Source organism: Labeo rohita, chromosome 6 (genome assembly GCF_022985175.1).
Source record: "Labeo rohita strain BAU-BD-2019 chromosome 6, IGBB_LRoh.1.0, whole genome shotgun sequence".
NCBI lineage: Eukaryota > Metazoa > Chordata > Actinopteri > Cypriniformes > Cyprinidae > Labeo > Labeo rohita.
In genome coordinates, this window is record NC_066874.1 from 10,567,838 (window position 1) to 10,591,374 (window position 23,537).

Genomic DNA, 23,537 nt, shown 5'->3' on the forward strand with positions numbered 1-23,537 from the left:
AACTGAAATGCCCTTCAAGATGGCTGAGGTTAATCGGTTTCTGGGTAATAGGTTGGAGGATGAAGGAGTGAGGAAACAAGGCAGCATCAAAAGCACCTACTGTCATAAGTGCACCAGTCCTCCTTCAGGACTTTACTCCCTCATCCACAACCAGCACTACATTTCCCAGTATACCTCCTGGTTCTCACCTAAGGTCACTCAGCCACACACACACACACACACACACATGCACATTCTTGCATATGTGGTTTACGAGATTTTCCATAGGCGTAACATAGGTGGTTTTTATAACTGTGTTTTATATTGCCCTAACCCAACCCTACATCTGAAACGTCCTTCACAGGAAACTATGGTAATTCTGTTTTTCAGAAAACACCATTTAATATGTTAATTAAGCCTTTTGGTTCATGGGGACACAGGAAGTCCCCTCATAAACCATGTTTACGTTGTAGTACCCATGTCATGACACACATTTGTATCCTCATGAACCATATATACCAGAACACACACACATAGACAGAAAGAGTGTTGTCTTGACTAGGACTAACAAATGTGTTGGATATGCTGCCTTCCTGTTTTTTATGCACTTTTGTGTGATGCTTTCTTGTTCTTGCTCTAGTGCAAGGGTGGCGAACGTTGATCCTGGAGAGCCGCAGCCCTGCATAGTTTTGCTTCAACCCTAATCAAACGCACCTGAACAAGCTAATTAAGGTCTGAAGGGTTACCAGAAAGCAACAGGCAGGTGAGTTTTAATTAGGGTTGGAGCTGAACTCTGCAGGGCTGTGGCTCTCCAGGACCGGAGCTTGCCACCCCTGCTCTAGTGGATCTTTCTTCTCGTTCCTGTAAGAGAAGAATATATTATTGATAAGTCTTTAATGACATTCTGCCCATGTGTGTGATTGTTCACTGTCATTTGACTGCTCATTACTCCTTTTCCACCACCGCTTCTGTCTATTTACTGTCTGTTTTTTCTGTGTTAATAAATAGGTAAATAGACTTCACTAAAAAAGTCATTACTCTGTACTTCCATCCTTGTTCAAGCCTGTGAATCCTGACAGACATGCAAGCATGATTATTTATCTTTTTTTTTTTTTTTGGTGAATAGGCCTTAAATAGGCCAAAAAGCTTTGTTTTTCTTTAATGGAAACAATAATAAGCACAACAAAATCAGTGAAAAGAAAATGTAGTCATATCATGTTTCTATTTTCAGAATTAGGAATTAACCTTTAGCAGAAAACACTAAACAGTTTTTTTGTTGTTGTTGTTTGTTTGTTTGTTTGTTTGTTTTTTTCCATTGCTCAAATAACAAAGTAAAAATGCCATGACAGTGTTTTCACAACTTTTGAAATAGAGAGAGAGAGAGAGAGAGAGAGAGAGAGAGAGAGAGAGAGAGAGAGAGAAAGAGAGTATTATTGTCACGGAAACACCAGGCTCATCCACCAATCAGTGATTACCAGAGTTCACCTGACAGTCATTCACTCTTTATTTACATAGCACTATAAGAAAACAGTTCACACAGTCACACTGGCTGCGTTCGGAACCGCATACTTCCCTACTATATAGTAGGCAAAAAGCAGTAGGCGAGCGAATAAGTATGTTTGAATCTTTCATATTCATAAAAGAGTAGGCGAGAATTAGTAGGCGAGTGCACTCATTCTCGCGAGATTTGGACGTACGTATACTTAATTTGCGTTCTAATATGCCTACTTACCTACTATATAGTAGGAAAAAAGAGTACGTGAAGAAAGAAGTACGTTCGAATCCTAACAGAGTAGGCGAGGAATCCCCGGATGTCCTACTGCTTCAGACCAGATTCTGGAGTGTTCATCGATGGATACTTTTCAATCCCAGGAATCCACAGGAGAGCAATACGTCATAATCGAACGTGATTGAGAACCGCGACGAAGGTGTTTACAAATGTGAGTATTACAAACCAACACACGGTTCCTTGTGTTAAAATCGTATTTGCTGACTTACTAAACTGTATATTTAGGTGCAAAGACTAGACAGTAACGTTATAGTGTATTGTAATGTTGCTGTAAAAACACGTTTAATTGTGTATAGCAAACAGTAGAGCTCCAGTAAGCACACGTACGTCAACAAAGTGGATTTACATAAGCCATATACATCTTTGATTACTAAATATTTATTTAACAACTGACAGTAAAGTTTTGTAAGAGAATTGCAGATTAGCACATCACAGCATGAAACAGACATCTGTGTGAGTGGTGTACGTTATGTGTGCTTATTATGTAGAATTCACTGCTGTCAACACTGCTTTAGTTGAATGTAAATAGTGTAAATAAACACGTGTACATAACTAAACATGAGTTCATCTGTTTCATTTGTCCATTACTGTTGATAAATTAAGGAGCATTTGTGTTGGATAAAAAGCCAGTTAACAAATCAGCAACTACCTCAACATGTAAATGCAGAATTGAAGCACAGAGGGAACTGAATCATGTCTGGATGTTACAGGGACAGATGAGACACACGTGTGTTTATCCGGTGAAGAGTGACTGATGAAGGAATGCTGCCAAAGGCTTTCAGTGAGTATACATTAAATAAATTAATAAAACATTTTTTAAATCTTAAGTTGTACTTTATTTTATTTATTGTAACATCAAACAGAGTTATTACAGCACTTTTGATTTGTGATTCTGTGCATTTTCTGCAGACCTTTTGTGGTGGAACAGGTGTTGGCAGCGTTTGTGGGAAGAAAGGAAGACCTGAAACAAAAATATAAAGTAAGATCATTTTGTTACTTAATCAAAATTTACAGAAATCAAAATTTTTAAAATGATTGTAAAAATAAAGGGGAAAAAAAGTTAAAATGAATGCTTTTGTATTATATTTGTGCTTCTTTGTATGATCTGAAATGTCTGCAGACTGGTGTGAGCAGTGAGAAAGGAGAAATCCACAGCAGCATCCTGGAAATGGTCCGGTGCCATGGATGAGACCCTCCATCACTCCACCTGCCCTTACTGCCTCATCTGGGCCAGATTTTTCTGTGGCCTCTTCATGTAAGTGTAAACATGAAATGAAATTTGTCAAGAAATGGAATGCTGACAACATGGATTGTAAAATGTTTTGGTCTGTTTAAATGTTTCACAGGTAGTCGAGCAGACACGGTGATGGCCAGATTGTCCCGCACATGTTCTCCCAGTCTCGCCTCAAGGTTGTGGGGTTCAGTGGTGTGTCTTCATGGTCTTTCTCATCCTCTGGCTCAACAACATCCATATTGAGAAGAGTGAGACTGTGAAGCACAGCACAGCAGAAGAATTGGCACAGCTGCATTGAGATGGCAATAGGATGTGGGGTTCACCAACTGTAAATACATGATTGTTAGAGCAATAAGTTTGAATAAAGCTCTGTTTCATCTGTTGTTTACTTGTATATTTGTGTATTTATTATGATGCTTTTATTCCTTCTTTCACTCATTTATTCATGTTTCCTATTGTTTTCAATAAATAAAATATACATATTTTGTTAACTAATGCATTAATTCATTGCTTAACTGAAAATTGATGGATTCAAATCAGCTGCATTTGTCGAGTGTATATTCATGCATAGCTGTGTCAAAAAAAGGTTATATAATTAATTATTAGTTAGCATGTATCTTTATTATTATGTGTAAATGTTGGGGTGGGCTAGCAATGCAGTTCATTATGGTTTTTATGTTAAATTTTAAGTAGTAATACTTACATTTTTCAAATGTAAAAGCAACAGTCTCCAAATGCGAGATGTTCCAGCAGCTGCCTGATGTCTCCTGTGTGCAGACAATGCAAACGTGGAGGTGTATTTTAACTGTACTTGGTAGGTCGGGTTGTTGAGTTACTGATGCTATGAGGTGTTAGTGCACCTGTCACTCTTTTCATTATTATTGTTATTATTGCTTATAATTACATAGAAGATCTGAAAATATGGTTGTACCTAACAATGGACAACTGTAATGACAAAAACAAAACAAAAAAAAAACAAACAAACATAATGCATCATGGTATGAGATTACACAGAAAACAACAACAACAACATAACAACAAGGTTAAATATCTAAATAATTCACCACGGTGCTTTTTTAGAAGCCTCGTGGATTAAACGACAGTTAAATTCACATAAAATGAAGAAATTAACTACATATTAAAGAGAACGATTTCATCTTAAAAGTTTTCTTATAAAATAAAAAAAAAAAAATGGTTATACTACAATCACAATAAAATGTAAAATTGTTTCTTTAACAAGACCACAAAATTAGCAAATTATCAACATCAAAATATTTACAGATAGATCAAACCTGCTGCTCGTATCTTTTAAATTGTTGAGCTTAATGAGCTCGTAGATCACATGATAACGTAAACATGGCGGATGACGTCTGAATTACATTCATACTCGACGAGATTTGGCTGTAAAGTACGTACTCTTTTAGCGCTTGTTAAGTAAGTACTTATTGAAATTAAGTACCTACTCATTAAGTATGCGGTTTTGAACGCAGCCACTGTCTGGTCTTCCTTGTGGAATGACTCATACCTAATGTTGCTCACTTACCTGAGGCCAGATCTCCAGCATCTTTTCCCGGTGTTCCTCTGTCACTAAACACTGCATACTAGACACTAAACTGTTTTTTTCACTCTGCCTTTCTTCTAAGTGAGTTTGAGGCAGTGTTTTGATTTTCTGTTGTGATTTGTTAAACTTGCCATTTTTGGTCATTCCTGCTGCAAACTGAACAATGTAATATTCAATAGAATAAGCTTAGTGCTATAAGTGTAAAGTGATAGATGAAGTGTAAGTGATAGCTGCTATTTACAGTGTGCAAATAACGACATACTGTATTCTATTTACACTATGTAAAAATAGCAGTATTTTCTTTACAATAATATTGGTTAGATGCTATTTATACTAGGGCCTACTTAGTGCAAGTCACATTTATTTGCATCAAATTTGTAGTACAGTATAAAACAGTACACTAAAAAATGATTCAGAATTTTAGTCAGGTGGACAAGTTAAATCATGTCCTGTCAACTTGCAGTGTCTCACTACACAATAGGACGAGTTGGAACAACCCCAACTTAAATAGAAATTGAAAACTTAAAATAACATGTTCATATAACAACGAAACATAGGTTCTGTCAACTTGCTGTGTAATGCACATGTGCCAGATACTCTATGTCATGATGACATACTTTTTTAACAAAGTTGAGACAGACGCAGATAATTAGTGATTAATTAAGTGATAACTGACCATTATTGAAGACACCTGATGTTAACAAGCAGAATCACACAATTTTTAAACCAACCATTATAGTGGTCAGTATTTGCTTTAGTTGGGCTCTTGACACACACAGATCATCACAAAACATCACAAAACAAGCTACTAAAAAGTCACATAAAAACAACAAAAACAAAAGAAAATAGTAAGAATAAAAGAAATTACAAAGACAATTCAGCTCATAACTGCCACAATGCATGATGGGAGCCATGAATGAGTTCTAATTGGCTACAACATGCTCTTTAATTGATACAGTTCGTTGGCTCAATTTACTTCAAGTTATTTCAACAACTACATATAAGTTGAGTGAACTTAACACCTAATGTTTGCTAAATTTAACTAAGTCAGTGCAACAAAATGACTTGACTAAGTCAAGTTGTGTCGACAAATCATTTTTTACAATGTATGCAATCATGTACCGAATGTAAATTATATTATATATTATCATATACTAAAAATATATGCCTTTCTGATTTTAATGTGGTATCACAGATTGCTGTAGTGCTCAGTTTAAGTGACATAAGAACCAATTGTCTCTTCTTCACTACTAGTTGTACCACAAAATAAACATGACTAAAATACAATTTACTGAAATGTACTGTGTAATCTGTTTCAGCTGTAGATATCAATAAAACAGCTCATAAAGAATGTAAAGTAACATTACATTTACCTTAAAAAAAAAGTCATTCAGTATCTATAAACTCTGTACACTATAAAGGAGCATTTTGCTAAAAGCCCGTCCATTTCTTGATTTTACCTGAAAACAAATACAAATCATTCTAAGATTGCTATAGATAACAGCTATATTGCACACTCCTATTACCTGGATAAATGGAAGATAGTTTAATGGTTTTATTGAATTTCATCTGGTGTTGATAGCAATGCAGCATAGCCCACAACTTCTCAAACAGCTTATAACTAAATAAAACAAGCTATGCAACTATGAATGTTTTAAAAAAAAAAAATCTCCTTAAGAAACAAATGTTATTCTTAGAAATCCAATTTTAAGGTTATGTGGCCTTCGATGAATAAAGTAAAAAGGAAATAAGTGTATATAAATTCACAGCAGTTAATTTCTACTGACAGAAACCTCTGACAAAAATGAAGCCTTGACATGTTTGACATGTGAATCAAGTAAATCACTCTGAACTTATTAAATTTATTAAATGTATGCATCATCTTTTATGTCAAATCCTTACATTTTATCAATAAACTAAGTTAGAATAATACGATACTATAAGACTTTTGCCAATCAAATGAAATGAGTATCAACAAAATCATAAATGACAAAGATCTGTCTGACACTCTCTGCTTGGTTTATCAGCAAATCTGCATCAGGGCTTTGTAAAATAAACTTTAAAATAACTATTGACATAATATTGACATATGCAGTTCCCTACCAAAAGCTACACTTGATGCTGCGTATCAATACGCTAATAAGAACAATCTTTGTTCGACCGGTTGTGAAGCATGTGTGTCAGACAAGCCTAGAATTGGCCTAAATAACCTCGGCAGGTGAGGCCATACATGCACCTGAGGGTTATAAATAGGCGTGAGACGTACAAATCTTCAGGTTTCTTTGTCTTCAGAGACCGCATTGTGTGTGTGTGTGTGGACTTGTTTTTATATCCTTGTGGGGACCTAAACCTGAATACACACAGACTCATGGGGATTAGTGTCACCTTGGGGACCTAAATTGAGGTTTTGAGAATTTTGAGAAAGTAAAAATGCATAAAGTTTTCTGTAAGGGTTAGGTTTAGGGGTAGGGTTAGGGTAAGGGGATAGAAAATACAGTGTGGAGAGTATAAAAACCGTTGCACCTATGGAGAGTCCCCACAAGGATAATAAACCAGACTGTGTGTGTGTGTGTGTGTGTGTGTGTCACGCTAAAGCAGTATACATGAAAGTGAAAGTAAAAGTTAAAGCTTACTCATCATAGCGAGTTAATCTGTGAGAGATGCGTGCCTCCGTGTTACGGCTCATCTCTGCAGATGACTCGCATGAGTATTTTTTTTAAGTGTTATGTATGGGTAAGAGCATGCGGCTCCTGCGTTCAAGGGCGATTCACGTTCGGCTCGTTTTCCTTACGAAGCACGAGCCGTTGCGCCCTCGTTAAGAACGCACTTTGATCTGTTCGAGGCTCGAGAGGCGGGTCCTCCCCTTCCTCTCGTTCTCTCGCCAGATCGGGAGATTTTCGCGCCCGCTTCTAAAGCATGCCACGGCATTTCTTTGGATCGGGCAGCGAACGCTGCAACTCTTGCTTTTGTTGAATTGGAATTCAGAGCGCCGCCTTCGAGCGCTCCTCCCGCGATTATATTTGCGAATGAGGAGTTACTCGAGGTGATGACTCATGCACCAGATTTAAGATGGTTTGGCCATAGGAACAAGAGACCCCCAGACACTCCAAACTAGATGACAGTTTTCTGTCAGGTGGTCAGGGGGATGGTCTCTCCCTTTCTTTGGTTACCTTCGTGATGAGAGATCTCATGGAGTAAGCCATATTTGTCCTGTGTTTTTCTGTGTCCTCAATTTTGAATTATTCAGTTATTGTGGATTCAAGGCACAGAGCTATATGATGATACCCCAGGTGGAGGAGACGCTAGTGGGCTACCTCTCCTCTGGGAGCGTATCATCAGTCGAAAGTAAACGCTCCCTACCAAGCTATGTAGAGCTACATCTACACTGACAGGAGAAGCGTTTCATGCAACAAATCATGCTGGTGCTGCCTTGCACGCCACAGCGGTTTTGCAGGCATGTCAGACTGACATTCATAAAGATCTGAGCGCAGGGAGGCAAAGAGGCTTGAAGAAGCTTTTAAGTTTTTCCCCTACCGTGCTCTAGTGTCGGGGCTGTCGGCCACCCAGTCCCAACAGGGTCCAGCTCCCCTGAGGCGAGAAGCATAAAGAGACAGTGTGCGAGTCTTACGCTCCCTCGTAAAGACTGGGGAAATGGACACCAAGACAATGGGTGTGTCCCCTCGGGGGAGGTCCGTGGTAAACTCCAACGGGGAGTAAGAGCACCTTCCCGGCATCCTTAGGGGATCACTGTTCAACTTCCGCCACCACTGGTGTTTCGGGGGTCAGCAATCTCCAGTAAAATGTTACATGTTTGGCTGTGTCCTGCCGTGTTTCAGGACACCAGACATTTAACATTACCCCCGGCAAAACAAAGTGTCACAAACAGTGTCCCTTTTAGAAAATTCAGCAGCGCTGTACAAAGGGGCTACAGCATACGAGTTGCATATCGTTCTCTGCATTTCAATGGTGTGGTCTCCACTACCGTGAAACCAGAACAAGCATTTTTGTTGTTACTGCAATTATAAGCTCTGCTGAACAAGGAGGTCGTAAAAAATCTCCCCTCCTACACAGAGTCGAGCTACCACTGCTAATATTTCTGGTTCTCAGAAATGACGGGGGGTTGCGTCCACTTTAGATCTTTGCGGGCTGAACCGCTTTCTAAGAACATACAAGTTCAGAATGCTGACAATCAGTGATTGTTTTCTTCGATCCAATCAGGGGATTGGTTATTGACAAATGATCTCAAGGGCTCATACTTTCCATTTCATAAATTTTGCCACAATGCAGGAAGTTCTTGAGGTTCGCTTTGGGGGTAAAGCTTACCAGTATCGGGTTCTTCCATTCGGCCTAGCCTCATCACCCCACACATATGCAAAATGCATGGATGCAGCTTTTGCATCGACGACTGGCTGATTTGGCCCAGTCTTAAGAGCGTCCGCTTTGACATTGGGATGTCATCCTCGCTCATCTTGACTTTCTGGGATGGAGACGCAACACCAAGAAAAATGTTTCTCTATTGCCCAGGGAACAATGTATTTAGGGGTTGTACGGATTCGATCCTACTGTGGGCACAGCTGTCTCCTACATGTGTCGAATCCATTCTAAACACCCTGAGGAATTTCAGGCTAGGCCAGAAAGCTACTCTACATACTTTCAGAAAGTTTTAGGTCTCATGGTGACTGCATCCACGTAAACCTTTTGGATGCCATGCATGTGAGACCGCTGCAGTTGTGGCTCAGAGCCAGGGGATTTAATCTAAGGGCCAATCCCCAGAGGCATACAAGGGTTACGCGCTAAGGGCTTCGTACCCTTTCTATGTGGTTCAGACCCTGGTTTTTGACTTTGGGTCCCACTCTAGGCACGTGTTGTCGTCGCAAGATGCTAACGACAGACGCTTCCCTCACGGGCTGGGGCGCGGTCTTGGATGACCGTCCAGCCCAAGGGATCTGGAGAGGTCATCTTCTCAATTGGCACATCAATTGCCTCGGAATGATGGCTGTATTTCAGGCCCTGAAATACATCCTCCAGGAGGGGCTACCATGTCTTAGTGTGGGGGGACTATACTGTGGTAGCCACTTAAGTCACCAGGGCAGACTGCTTCTGTGCTGCTGGAACAGGCTAGCACAGCAGGTTCTGCTTGGGAAACAGGACAAGTTACTGTCCATCAAGGTGATTTACATTCTGGGGCATATGAATGTGGGAGCAGACTCACTGTCCAGATAAGCTGTGACACATTGGAAGAATTTATGAAGCAGAGATGGGTCTCTTTGCTTCACAGAAAACAGCACAATGTCCACTGTCTGACTTCTCCAGCTCCCCTGGTCCTGGACGCAAGGACCTATATGTGGTCAAAGCTGTGTCGTTACAAATTCTCCTGATCATTCTGCTTCCAGGAGTCCTGGCCATGGTTGTCAACAAAGGTTTTGCTACTTATTTATAGCACGTTGTTGGCCAACAAGAGTGTGGTTCCCAGATTTAATATCCCTCCTTGACGGCTCGCTGCGGCGATTCCGGTCGGGAGAGTTGTCTTATCTCAGGCAAAGGGGACAGTATATCATCCCCGGCCTGAGCTCTGGAACCTTCATCTCTGGCCCCTGAGGGGGACCACAAGGGATGCTGGGTTTCCAGCAGATACACTACAGACTATTCTGATTGCTAGGACTCCCTCCACTAGAAGAAGTTATGCCCTCAGATGGTGCTTTTTCGAACACTGGTGTTTGGCACACCATGCAGACCCAGTTCACTGCCAGAGTGTTTCCGTGCTGGAGTTCCTGCAAGAAAAAAACTGTCCTCAGGTACATGTTCTGGTACTTTCAGAGTCTATGTGGCTGCCGGTTCAGTCTGCCAAGCTCTGATTGATGGGGTTTCTGTGGGAAAGCACCTTCTAGTTGCCTACTTCAATCGTGGAGCTCAGCGGTTGAGGTCGCTCATCAGAGCGGCAGTTCTGTCATGGGACTTTAGCCTTGGTGCTCTAAGGGTCTAGTTGAGACCCTATTTTGAACCACTAGAGTCAGTGCCTGTCAGGTTTCTGACTCTGAAAATGGTTTTTCTCATGACTATTACTTCTCTGAGGAGAAATGGGCATTTGCAGGCTCTGTCAGTCTTGTCATCCTGCTTAGGCTTCGCCCCTGGGCTGGTCAAAGCTATTTTGCATCCTCACCCTTTTATCCAGCCATTCTTGAAGCCTTCTGCCCTCCACCATTCACGACACCGGAGCAAGAAGGACTTCACCTACTGTGTCCAGTACATGCTTTTCAGATTTACATCCACCGCACTAGCTAGTGGTGTAAATCAGAGCAGCTTTTCATATGCTATGGCTGCCATTAGACTAACAATGTCACACTGGGTGAGGGATGTTGTTGCCCTAGCCTGCGAGGAGCACGGTCAAGCTTCCCCTCTAGGAGTTGGGCCCATTCAACCAGGTGGGTTGCATTCTATATTAAGGCTCTGACAGTGTCCCCTTGCAGCAAGTGTGTGGTGCGGCAGGCCTCTCCGCACACATTTCGCAGACTCTATAATTTGGATGTCCATGATGCTCCGGGCTCTCATGTCCTTGAGCCAACATCCAAGAGTCATGTCTGAGACCTCTTCGATGTTTGAGTGCACACACTACACAACCTTGACGGGTCCAGACACTTCCAGTGCGGCGGCGTTGGTATTCTCGTTCCCATTAGCGTATTGATACGCAGCATCGAGTGTAGCTTTTGGTAGGGAACGTCTCGGGTTACTTGACTGTAACCCTGTTCCCTTAAAAAGCGGGAACGAGATGCTGCGTCTCAATGCCGCACTGTAGGCGTGCCTGGACGTCTCTTCAGACAAAGCTGTAACTTGAAGATTTGTACGTCTCACGCCTATTTATAACCCTCAGGTGCATGTAATCAAATGACGTCACCTGCCGAGGTTATTTAGGCCAATTCATGGCGTGTTTGACACACATGCTTCACAACCGGTCGAACAAAGATTGTTCTCATTAGTGTATTGATACGCAGCATCTTGTTCTCGCTTTTTAAGGGAACAGGGTTACAGTCAAGTAACCCGAGACGTTTTCTTATCCTTCTGTGATTGTAGGAAATACAGCTTATACCTTTTACACAGTGTTGGGAAACAGTTTAATCAGAATAGGTTTGGCAAAGAGGAGTCCTTTCCCTTCTAATTTCCCCAGCCAACTGCTTCTTTTAAATCCAAATCTATATTTATGTCATCAAAATTAATCCTTGACTACTGTTTTTCTCGTTTTTTATAAAGCACTTAGATTAGATTCATAGGTTTACTTGCATATACAAACAATTACCTACCTTTTTAAAAGTCTTTAAAGAGGCGGAAAACAATGACAAGAAACTCCTCTTATTGTAGAAAGAATTGTAGGCATTTGAATGCATTTGTCAAGTGCGTAGGAGGGAAACAAGGACACGACATGACCTCAACAAAATAGACTTTTAATAATGAAACCAAGGGGATACAAACAACCGTGGGGAAACAAAGGGATATGACGAATGAGACCAGATGCTAGACACTAGGAAATACAGGATAGTAATAAGGTACTATTAAGGTACAAGTAGTAAGGACTAAATGAGGATAATTAATAGAACTATCAAATATGGGCATAAAGAAACACGAGGGAAAACGAGGACAAAGAGGACACGTGGAATTCAAAACAAAACAGTCCAAAGGTGTGACCCTCTGTCTGGCCACTATGGCCAGAGCCCTATTGGGAAGCACAGGAGGGGGTGGGTGGTCGGAGCCATTGGCCAGGTATGTTGAGACGAGGAGATGACTTCAACAAAATAAACTTTATAATGAAACCAAAGAACCATGGGGAAATAAAGGGATATGACGAATGAGATCAGTCGCTAGACACTAGGAAACACAGGGCTTAAGTAATAAGGACTAAACAAGGATAATTAATAGAACACAGCTGAAACAAATGGAACTTAATAAAACAGGAAACAGGAACTACCAAATATAGGAAAAAAGAAAAAGAGGGAAACAAGGACAAGGAGCACATGAGACATGAATGTGGAATTCAAAACAAAACACACATGATAATCCAAAGGCGTGACAGCATGAGTGGAATATCAACCGACATACTATTGTATGTTTGAGATGAGTGTGTTCCTTCATCTGAACAGGGAAAGTGGATCTAACTGCAGGCAGTTTAATATCAAAAACAAGAACAAACAAAGAGCCAAAATACCAGAGAAGGACAGAAACAACACCATAACATTAAACTGACAAAGCACAAGTTAAACAAGAGGGCTATTTATACACAGGAGAACAAAGGGAACCAATAGGATACTATGGAAACTAACAAGGAGTGGGTGTGGTCCAATGAGTGTTTATGGCAACTAATGAAGGTAGCTATGGAGACAAACAAGGCACACAGCTCACAGGGGCAAAACACACACTAGGAAAATGTCACACAGCACCCCATCTAAGAAGCAGATTTCAAACATTTCAAAAATGTCCAGGAGGGTGGTGAAGCGGAGGTGGAACAGGGGGAGGGATGGTGGATCAGGTCAATGGGTGGGAGGAGGGCCTGGAGACTGAGACAGGGCCGGCGGAGCAAGAAGCCAAGACGGAGCTGACGGAACAGGGATCCACGCTAGAGCTGGAGACCACCAGGGCAGAGCAAGAGGAGCTAAAGACCACCAGGGCGGAGCAGAGGACCACCACAGCAGAGCAGACGGGTCCGAAGATTCCCAGACAGCAGCAGATGACCACCACAGCAGAGAAGACAGGAGCAAAGATCCCCACGGCAGAGCAGAAATCCACCAACGTGGAGCTAACAAGGCAGGTGACCACCAAGGCGGATCAGGTAGAACTGGAATAGAGACTACAGAGAGGCTAACAACGGCCACTTTAGCCTTAACAAGGCAGGCAGAGAGTTCATAGATGGCCTTCATAGTTGTGACAGAAAAGTTAAAGAGTTCACAGACTGTCCCCTTGACTGTAACAGGACAGGCAGAGAGTTCATAAATGGCCTCCTTGGCCGTGACAGAACAGGCAAAGAGCTCGGAGACAGCCTCCTTGACCAGGACAGGGCAGATGAAGAGGTCAAAGAGTTCAGAAGGTAGTGTCACCGCCTCTGCAGCAGAAGCTGCCACCTCAGGTGGAGCTGGAGTGAACACCAACAAATTGGGAGGAGTTGTGGACTGGAACAAGCACAGGAGGAGCATCAGAGCAGTGAGTAGCCCAAACACACAGGATGGCAACCGCCATTACAGGGAGCACTGAGGAAAGGGTAACGGTCTCTGTGACGACAAGTGTTGAGGCACTTGGAACAGTAGCTGCTCTGGCTGAAATCAGCAGAGGATCTGCCAAACTGGAGATCAGCACTGAATGTCTTTGGAATGCCTGAGTGTTTTCAAATTCGACGTGCATGATGACTGGGAACACTGTAGTGGCATCCGTGATGGCTGAAGACTGTGGCATGACATCCATGGCAGCAGGAGACTGTGGCATGGTGGCCATCTTTTGAAGAGGCTCAGGACTGGTGGCCATCTTGTGAGGAGACTCTGGGTTGGCAGCCATCTTGCGAAGGGACTCTGGACTGGCAGCGATCTTGTGAAGAGATTCAGTGGGTGCTTCTCAATATCCCTCCTTGTTGCCTCCTGCCTCCCTCCTCCATCCTCCATCCTGTGACCCAATAATCAATCAAGCTCAGCCATCTTGTAGGACATCTCAATTCTCTAATTGCACTGCAAGGAGGTGAGGATCGAGGATGCTTCCTGAGGAGTCATGAGAGAGGATACACTGATAGGCGTATCCTATGCAGAAGTCTTTTTTAGTGAAAATACTGACACACATAAATTCTCCTCCCCCTTCTCATCTGTCGTAATAATTTACATTTATATTTTACCATTGCATTTTACATAAACCATACATGTCATATATTTAAAAAGGGCATCTTGCTTTATTAATATTTACTATGAATGCCTTAAATAGCGAACTTTAACAACAGAAGGGCAGATCCCTTTAGTGCAGCTGATAATGCTTTTAAGTTACACTTGAGTGGTCAAGAATATTCCAATGTTTATCCTTTGATTCCCTCGTCCTCATTTCCTTTCCTTGCATCCGTCCCTCATGTCCTAAGGGGGGTTGAGCTAAGATGCGAGGAAAGGTAGCTTGCACCACATACAAAATGTGCCTCGAGGACCAGCACAGGAAAGTTGGGATTTAAGTGGCTCATTAGGTGGCACAGGACAACGAGCCACATACCTGCTAGGTCCATAACAGTAGGTCAGTTGTTCTGTTATGTGCTGGAGGATGAAACAGGCAGGGAATGTGGATCTAAATGCAGACAGTTTAATATCAAAAACAAGAACAAAGAACCAAAACCTGGGGAAACGAAGAGCAGAACAACACCATAACACTCTGACAGAATGTCAGTCAACCAATGGCCATCCCCTCCCCCAGGCAGTTTTTCCAGTCAAGCAAGTACAGTTTCTAAATCTAACTGAAATCTCAGGAATGTCAGATAAAGCAATAAGCCATGTTATACCATGGTTTACAATGAATTTAAAACAGTTCTGCTCCATTTCTCCATTACGTTAAGTTTGTGTTTTCTTTATGTCCTGTGCTTTCATCTGTGTGTAGTTCCTGTTTCCTTGACTATTTCTCATCTAGGTTCCTTTGTTTGCAGCCTGTTTTTTTCTTTCTTGTTCACATTTATTTTGGCTTACTGTGTGGTTATCCACTCTCTTGTGGTGTAGTTTTGGTAAATAAAGATTATATTTGTTGTGGTATTCTTGCTCATCTTCATCATTGTGCTTGTTTGCAGCCATTACTACTACCTAAGTGTGACAGTGTGCCTAACAATGCCCCATTGCTTTTATAAATTGGTTGGCATGTGCTTAGCCCACCCAATAAGTCAAAATTCACAACAAAATATGACATTTTCTTTGGCACAGTAATAATGATAGCAGAATGTTTGGCAAGCAACAAACAGACGCAGTGGTGTAGTAATATTGATGTAATCATGTAATAGGTCAGAGGAGTCCAATCCTGTTCCTGGAGGGCCAGTATCCTGCAGAGTTTAGATCCAACCAGCTCCAACATGTTTGCCTGGAGGTTTCTAATGAATCTTTTGACCTTGATTAGCTGGTTCAGGTGTGTTGTGATTGGAGCTAAACTCTGCAGGATAATGGCCCACAGGAACAGGTTTAGTCTATGTTTCTAGAGAAAATTATAATGGCTTTGAACATGGCTCAACAAATCATAATCCAGGACCGCAATTGTTTTATAATAAAAAAATATAATTTGAAAACAATGTTATGATAAATTGTGATTTTTAATTAAAATAAAACCCAGATCATTTTCCTGCATTTAAAAACGAGCAAATAGGTATTCAGCTCTTTTAACTGTTATAGCGTGACTTCTGTTCTAAAATGTGATTGGTTCTTTTAACTGTCTTCTTCAGTTACAACTGCCAACCACAGATGTTGGCAGAGAGCCCAGAATTCAGTAGTGCTTTTGTTACAATAAAACACACACACACACACACACACACACACACACACATTTTTTACACTTTTACACTTTACACTTACACTTACACTTTAGTTTACAATGAAACATTTACCGTCTTTGTCTGTGACCTGCTATTTTCAGGGCTGCTGTCTAGGATCTTAGGGAAGCATTGGCATATTTAATGTGATACAGAGTCTGTCAAAGCCGGAGTGCTTTGTTTTGTTTAAAACTGAAAGTGCCAGTGCGCCATTCCTCATAGAAGTTGGAACTAGGCTGTTGTCATGACAACTTGAAATGATGGATGTATTTATGTATGTGCACTGGCCCAGTGCAATAGCAGTCTATGATCTAAATCAACCTGACTTTAGATTGTCTTTTTCCCCCACCATCACAGTTCCTGCATACTCAGTAAACCTATGAACACAGAATGTTTTACTTCCTCTTAAAGTTTCTTTGTTCTGTATTGTATGTATTTGTGTATTCAGAGGTAGCCTCAGATTTTAGACCCAATCGGTTTTTGAATGCCGATTCCAAAAGGCAAAAAAAAATTTTGATTTTGTTTAGATTTTATACAATCACATCGGCATGATTAGAATGCTCAGTTCAGTGCATCCAGCTGCTAAATTCAAATCTGTGTTCGCTGACTGGCACTGAGACAGAGACAGATGCGTTTTTACAGGGCTGCCCATTATAGCCAATCACACACAATTCTGCTGAGTTTATGAATGGAATGGCCAATCAGAGGCATTCAGATGAGTCATCGCTGAAACGCTGTGTTTTGTTCAGAGTGCGTTTAGAAACAACTAAGTGCAGAAGTGCATACGATGTAGGTAAGAGAGGTAAGAGATCCAAGAGTTTTTGAGACTGAAGTCTTGATAATGAAATGATAATGTTCTTTGATCATTTAAATGTCCTTTGCTGTGTTCTGTACAATGAAACTAGTATAATTAGTAAATTAAAGTAAAGGAACACTCTAGGCTCATTTTCCAACTCCCCTTGTGTTAAACAGTTGAGTTTTATTGTTTTCGATTAGATTCAGCCAATCTCCGGGTCTGCGTCTGACTACGTTCAAACGCTGCGTAATATCATTGCGTCTGCTGCACCCATGGTATGGCAGCAAAGTTCCTTGATTATTAATGAGAGTATAGTCCGTAGCCATATCGCCCTATATAGTCTTAGTACACAATGTAACTACAGAAGAGTCAAGTTTTAAATAGGAAAAATATCTAAACTCTGGTCATTTTTTAGCGAGATGCTAACAGTCTAATCAGATTCAATGATCTATGCTAAGCTATGCTAAAATGCTACCGTCAGACCCGGAGATTGGCAGAATGGATTCAAAAATGGTAAAACTCAACTGTTAAACTCTAGGGGAGTTAGAAAATGGGCCTATTTAAAAAAAAAAAAAAAAAAAAAAAAGTGGTGTGTTCCTTTAAATTCACATTAAATACAAAGTCGTTTTTTTAGGTTAATTTGCCCATCACCCGATATAGATTAACTAACATGATAGCTATATAAAGATGCAAAATGCATTAACTTAGGCCTACAGTTTAATTACTGGGAATATTTCGAATAGCCTAAAAAGTGAGAAATTAAGTAAAACACTACTGCCTACTGCTGTCAGTAGTTTATTGCCATCTTATGATGAACGACTTGTTTTTTTCCCGCAGCTGTAAGCTGCTTTGGATAAAAGCATCTGCCAAATAATTAAATGTAAATATTAATATTAATATGAATGAAGAATTTATCATTCTTCAGGCAAACATTTACATAACAAGAACAAGTAGTGAAAACTGACCTGCCAAGAACAAAACCTGCCAAGGAAACACACACAAACACAAAGGGAACACCCCTCTATTCAACTGTAAATAGACACTGCCTTTGAATACACAGTAATTACCACTACCTTGCAGTGGATTCTGAGAAAATACATCAGATACCAGATTCCGCCTATTGCACTTGCCATTTTGAACATGAACAACAGGTACTTGATGGCTGTCATTGTTAATGCTGTCTGTTAAAATATTTATTTCAAATGATATGAAGCACAGATGTTACTCAGTTCATCCATGCATGTTTACAATGCAACTGAAAAAATCTACATTTAAAAGCAGATCATATGAGTACAGAGAGGCAAATTTAGTCAAATTTTATGTAGAGCCTGTGTTCTGTTTTCTGTTCCTGTCTGGTTTACTATTGACTTCCTTTGTATGGTCAATGCCAAAAACTGACATTTCTCAAAAAAATAAAATAAAATTAAATAAAATAAATAAATAAATAATAATAATCTTTTATGTGCCACAGAAGAAAAGCTTTTGAATTTTCATTTTGGGGTGAACTATTTCAACCAAGTACCAAGTTATATTCTCCATTTTCAACTGCTTATTAGGAAACTAGAATAGGGTGTTTCGGCAGGCAGCATTAAGGGAGCTCTGGGGAGAGTGGCACACAGCTGTCCTGTGCAACCCACCATGTACAGCTCATTAACAATGCTCTACCAGAATGTGCTTTCTTTCTGCCTACTGTCATCCAAATGGGTCAGTACAGCTGGTGCCCACAGTCCCCATGATGGCTTTGAAGGCTCTGCGCACTGTTGAATCCTCACTGGACCAATTACAGAATCTGGTTGGTCATGTCCACGCCTGCAGCCAACGTGCCGCTTGGTGGATTTTGAGTGTAACCATTATGCAAATTCTCCAAACAAAAGTTGAATAGTGCTGTAAAGAAAGAGCATGTCAGGAACACTCTGTTTTCTGCCAATTTTAAAATCAGGCCACAGACATGCTTTTCCATAGTCTGCTCACAGAGCAATTTTCCTGTCGGATCTGATGGAGCATGAAGATTCAAGTGAAGCGCTGTTACTTTGAACACATGGGGTTTCAAATTAGATGAAAGTAAATGAAAGTTACGTGAATACATCACAATCACGACCTGTTCTTATTAGACATGCCACCTGTCTAGGCCGGCTGTAATAAACAATGTACAATAAACAAGTTCTCTAAAAAAAAAAAAAACAGACAGTTTATTTCAAACAAGACTTGTACCTGACACTACATAGAAGTTTGGATATACTGTCATCTGTCTCTCTGTCATCTCTCTTTGTCTTTCTCTCTTGATAAATCGATAGATCGATAATTAATTCAAATAAATGTTATAATTCATTCATTCAAATAAATGTGCTTTTACAGCACTATTTCATCTCATGTCTGAGCGCGGGTGGTTCTTGGCATGTCGTGCATTAAAATTGTTTAATGTACAGCTAGCCGTGCATTATTCCTTATATATATGATGTGAAATAATGTTTAAAATGTAATAAAGTCACATTGAGATGTAGGGCCACAATTACAAGACAAAAAGTACCAAAAAAAAAAATGTACGAAAAATGTAAGAAAAGTTTATTTAATGAGAAATCAGAAAATCACTCTAAAAAAAGGAGGGGAAAAAGTCCTCAGGAAAAAATTTTTGAATGTACTGTTTTGATTTTGTTTACTTTCCAAATGTTGGCACAAATTTAATTCCATACTTCCACTGTCCTGATTATTTAGGACTTTAGCAGCAGGATTAAAAGTACTTTTTTTGTTTGTTTGACATTTTTATTTGCTTATCCCATCAATCTAATATTAATATTATCTTATTCATATCTAATACCAGTACTCTCTCTAATACTAATATTAAATCTCCAAACCTTTTACAGCATTAACCTTACAATAGCAGGTTTACATTATGTATAAGCAGAGAAGCTCAATTCAAAAAAAGGTGTGATACTCTTTGCTCAGTATCAGGATATTTGCTCAAATATTCAGGTATTTATTAAACTATTGAACAGATTAACTGTGAATGCGTGTAGTTCTAAACAGAGAACAGGATGCCAAACAGACAAGTTCCTTGGTATGTGTTGACGGTAATCTAAAAGACATGTTGTGACTTAACTGGACAATCTGGTTTAAAGGAATTCTCCACTCTTTTTGAAAATAGGCTAAATTACCAACTCCCCTAGAGTTAAACAGCTGAGTTTTACCGTTTTTGAATCCATTCAGCCAATCGCCCGTTCTGACGGTAGCACTTTTAGCATAGCTTAGCATAGATCATTGAATCTGATTAGACCGTTAGCATCTCGCTCAAAAATGACCAAACAGTTTAGATTTTTTTTCCCATTTTGACTCTTTTGTAGTTACGTCGTGTAAGACTGACGGAAAATGAAAAGTTGTGATTTTCTAGATCGATATGGCTAAGAACTATACACTCATTCTGGCGTAATAATCAAGGAACTTGATATTACGCAGCGTAATATCATTGTGCCTGCTGTACCCATGATACGGCAGCAAAGTTCCTTGATTATTACGCCAGAATGAGAGTATAGTTTCTAGCAGAACCTGATTTTACCAAGTACGACATGTTCCTGCACTGTAAAAAGCTTTCACCAGTTTCAACTTAAAAACAAGTTCAGCAGCTGCCTTAAAATTTTAAGTTAAATCAACTTAAAACTACAAGTCATTTTAACTCATTACAATAAAATACTTTTAAGTTGATTAAACCTGTGAGTTGAAATGACTTGTACTTTTAAGTTGATTTAACTTAACATGTTAAGTCAGCTGCTAAACTTAGGTTTTTAAGTTGAAACTGGTGAAAACTTTTTACAGTGTGGATCAATATCTTTGTTGACCCTGGAACAACATTGTGATTAACCAATCAGATTTGAAAAAACAGTTTATAGTTTTTGTGAAATTTAGGCTTACAATCAGTGTTTGGTGCTTGTACATCAGTGTCATTCATCTATCATTTCCTCTGATTTTAGGGATTACTCATGGGTAAGGTTAGGTTTAGGTGTAGGGATGTGGTCAAGTTAAAAATTTTTGGATTAAAATGTTGTTCCAGGGTCAACAAAATATGTTGACCCAGGAACACATCTAACTCAGAAAAATCAGGACGTGCATAGTTCCTAGCCATATCGATCTAGAAAATCACAACTTTTCATTTTCTGTCAGCCTTAGTACACAATGTAACTACAAAAGAAACTCTTTGGTCATTTTTTAACGAGATGCTAACGATCTATGCTAAGCTATGCTAAAAGTGCTACCGCCAGACCAGCGATCGTCTGAATGGATTTAAAAACTGTAAAACTCAACTGTTTAACTCTAGGGGAGTTGGAAAATGAGCCTATTTTCAAAAAAAGTGGAGTGTTCCTTTAAAGAGTGAAAAAAAGTATTTGTGGGAAATTACTATAAATGTTTGTGAGAGAAAATGCTAGCATAAATACATAACTTGTGTTATGTGAAACATTGTTTGTTTACTACACAAGCATGAGTTCTAATGAGTTTTAATCTATGACGTCTGTTTCTCTATAGCGCACAATTATCACAGTCCAAAAGAATGCTTAAAGAAATGCCAGTGTAAATACGTTTAGCTGTCACTGTGTTTGCTTGCAAACATGGGAGCGTTTCTAAACATGGACAGACTATTGTTTCATTAAAGCATATGTTCCTCTGACTGGTGTATGTGTGTGTGTATGGCGCAGAGTACAGTTCACCTCTCCCAAATGAAGCGGACAAGGAGGTGGGCTAAACTATGTCAGTGACACCTGACTTTATTACAAATAACGCACATTTCATTCAAAATATTACTTTGAAAAATAAAAAATTTATTTAATTGTGTGAAATTGCTAATAAAAATAGGTAATAAAAAACGATTATGATGTGGAGGTGAATTGGTTTAGTCTTGACTTCTGGTCGTGAGTGACAGCGTTGGGGGATGGGAAATCTGTTGATTGTCGATTACAAAGTAAACACAGCGACGGAGAGAAAAAGGCCAAAGCTGTCAGGTGCCCAATTTAGGAAAAAAAGAAAAGAAGATGAGGAGAAACGGGCAAAAGATAAAGGTATGCAACAATGTTCTCTCTGTATGATTAAGGTATTCATGTCATTACGTTAATTAGTGGTATAACGTTAACTCTTAGGTTTGTTAGCCTTCTTGCCTATGATGCTTGCTATGCTTACCTTGCTAAAACAACACAATAAAAGCCTAATATACAAACCATCACAGAAATTCTAATGGTTTCTATTAAATAGCATTATGAACCATTAACTTTTTCCAGTGAAACTATTACAAAATTCCTTATTGTAGTGTGTTTTGGACACTTTTCCAATAGGATTTACCATCCCACCCACCAATAGAATCCATCATATACCAGCAGACACTGTTATACTTACCATTAAAACCAATACAATTCCCATTAGAACCATTAAATCCATTACATTTTCTATTATTTTTGGGCAGGGAGGGAGTCTCGCCCGGGGAGCAATCGGAGGCCTCGGAGAGGCTTTTATTAAACAATAAACAAAAGTGTCCAAAAAGGGGGAATAAAAGTGTCCAAAATAAATAGGGAATCTGGTGTCCTCGACGTGCAGGGGTTCCGTGAAGGAGGAGCAGTGTTCAGAAGGGAAGGGTCCACGTAAGGGGCAGAGTCCGGCGGCCGCACTTGCTCCCCGCCGAGGTCCGCGGCACGAGGGGTAGCGGCTTCCTTCAGCGGCTTCATCCACCTTTCGTTACGGCGCCTTCTGAGGCGGGTAAATCGGCCCGGCATGTTAACACCTCCTGTTAACAAGCTAACTTTTTTTTTAACACACTGAGTGAGAATTATAAACACTGGAGTGTTAGTTTAACACTGGGGGGGGTTTACTGTGTAGGTATGATTATATATTTACAGTATTATGAAAATTGGTAGGAAATTATAATGTATATGAAGGGGTGAAAACCAGAAGGGCGTAAGTGACATTTCACCAACTTTACAGGAGGGCCAAAACAAAAATTTACCATAGTTTGATCTGACTTTGTGTACTGATTTTAATCAGTTATAATAAAAATGTGTACACAAATAGATGACAGTATACTTATTGATCACTATTATAACATTTATTCAGAAAAAAAGACACACCTCACTGAATAATTTGAGAGACACAGTAGAGACTTGGGACGAGCACAAGAGGTAAGTACACGAGGAAGGTATTTTTTTCTAGGTAGGAGTAGTATAGAGAGTCCTCTTCGTATGAATGAGACTGGACACTGGAGTGAGGTGAGGTGTGCATTTATGAAGGTTTCTTTATTGGCAGTGCAGGTGTGAGCAATCAGTACTCTGGTGAGGGTGTGTGCTGTGGTGAGTGAGCCTGGCTGATCTGTGACAGTACCCCCTCCTCCACGGCCCGCTCCTGAGGGCTGAGGAACCTGATGTTGTGGTGGTCTACCTCTTCCTCGGAGAGCAGGATGGTTGGGATGAGTGGAGTGGAAGGCTTCCAGTAGCATGGGATCGAGGATGTCATCCCTAGGAACCCAAGACCGTTCTACAGGTCCCAGTCCACCGGGTATTCTAAGAGATCACCACGGTGCCGGGGGTCCAAGATCTCGTTGACCTTGTAGATGGCTCCATCCTCCTGGATTAGTGGAGGAGGGGCTTCCTCTGTCAGGCCAGGCTCTGTAGAGACAGAAACGGGAGAATGATAAGGCTTGAGTAG

General features: G+C 40.2%; 1 long non-coding RNA gene across 2 annotated transcripts; it reads left to right on the forward strand.

Annotated features, from left to right (window-relative positions):
• The first annotated feature begins 1,515 nt into the window (after nt 1-1,515).
• LOC127167110 (uncharacterized) lies at nt 1,516-3,385 on the forward strand. Of its 2 annotated transcripts, none has more exons than XR_007827954.1 (5): nt 1,516-1,919; nt 2,479-2,549; nt 2,678-2,747; nt 2,889-3,023; nt 3,115-3,385. It is a non-coding gene; the product is annotated as an uncharacterized LOC127167110 (long non-coding RNA). The 2 variants fall into 2 exon arrangements; XR_007827955.1 differs by having other exon boundaries at nt 3,119-3,385.
• Nucleotides 3,386-23,537: the final 20,152 nt, after the last annotated feature.